This window comes from Rhagoletis pomonella, unplaced genomic scaffold (genome assembly GCF_013731165.1).
Source record: "Rhagoletis pomonella isolate Grant_MI unplaced genomic scaffold, Rhpom_1.0 Rhpom_scaffold_00011, whole genome shotgun sequence".
NCBI classification, from domain to species: domain Eukaryota; kingdom Metazoa; phylum Arthropoda; class Insecta; order Diptera; family Tephritidae; genus Rhagoletis; species Rhagoletis pomonella.
Genome location: NW_023458565.1, coordinates 918,278 through 919,996, shown reverse-complemented (window position 1 = coordinate 919,996; position 1,719 = coordinate 918,278).

The following is a 1,719-nucleotide window of genomic DNA, read 5'->3' as shown; positions in this document are numbered from 1 at the left end:
ACATGATTCAAGTACTTGAAAGCAATTCTTGCTCATTCTCTTTTGTGCTTTCTATTTGCTTTTACAAGTTTCAATTCTGTTGAATTCAAGTTTTTGGTTCTTCAAATGGGAAGCAACGAAAATGTCAAAATCAAAGCAAGAAAGTTGAAACGACTTGACGGTGCAGACGCATGTGTACTCGTCCCTTTTCTTCTCACCCCCTCTCTTCCTCAAGCGAGCAGAATTGAATTCAATACTTGAACTGTGTAAAAGCAGTCTAAGTTATATATTTGCGTGGGCTTTTTATATCTTGATATAAGCATTTAGTGCTCATTTAGACAAGGCGATTTTTGGTGCCGCAACTCGACGTTTGTAGGAGAGAGCGTGACGAGGAAAGGAGAGGGGCATCGAGTTGCTCGTGCTCGGGCAATACGCTTTGTACTCTCGTTCGTCTGTGTAAATTGAACCGCTGTTCACAGCTGACAACAACAATTGCATACACACAAATCACCGTGGGTAAATGAAATGAGCAACACCAAAAGGGAATGTGAAAAATCGCGTCGACAAAAGTTTCCGTCTTAATAAAACTTTTTGAATACTCCTCGGGGGATAAACTGACAGTTGTCTCTCTCACCGCTCCCTTAGCATTGGCACCTTGTTGCTTCTTTGCAAATTTACTTGGAAAAAGTGTACCTTTGGAGTGAAATACACGTATAAGCTTTTGTGCAATATATTTATTTGTATATGCATATGAAGCATATTTAATTTAATTTATTTAATTTAATTTAATTTAATATTATATTGAAAACATTAGTGCATTAAGATGTAATCTTTACTTGCACAATGATACAAACAAATTGCAAGAAATAAAATAAAAAGTACAGATAATAATTAATATTACAATATATATATATATTAACTGATGAAAACATAAATTATTTTTAAATTGGATGTTTATATAAATCTCATAGTAGTTTTATTTTAATTTTGAGTTCTTTTGCAGTTTTTATACAGCTAAATAGCACATAAATTACATAATTTACGTAGATATATCAATATTACGTTCAATATGCCAGATTTTCTGCAAATACATTAGAATTTACAAAAGGAGTTTCACTACTAATTGCCTACTTTGCGTACTTTTCTACTACCATTTTCGCACCAAGAGATTTCATTCTTCCCCTTTCTTTGTCCTTTGCAAATGCAACCTTTTGGAAGGGTGAGTCAAACCGCTGCTGTCAATAATTATCTAACCTTGTATTATTGAATCATGTCCTCGGGGTAAAATGTGATCAGGGTTGATAATGAGGAGCATCAATTTTGCTGATTCAGAGTTGCATGCAAAATTACTGTGGTACGAAAGGGAGCAACAACCGTAATTTGATACAAAAAAGGAGTAGTTTCATTACTACTATTTCTTGATTATAAAGCAGATTTTTGACATTTCTCTAAAAGTAAACATTAAGCATAGCTTTGCCACATTAAATTTTTTGATAGGAGAGATTTTCTTTTAAATATTTGGGAGTAAAATTTACATACAAACAATAGTAAGTTGATGTGTTCGATAATCAAATTTGAGCGTTTTTCTCAAGCGTTTAAAAGATACTTTGAATTATTCGATGTACAGAGATGAAGAAATAAAATAAAATCTAGTTTTGAAACATTTATTTGTTAAAAACCGGTTTTTCATTTTATTTCAAACAAAATAAATAAATTTATATAACAAAACTCTTTTTTTTT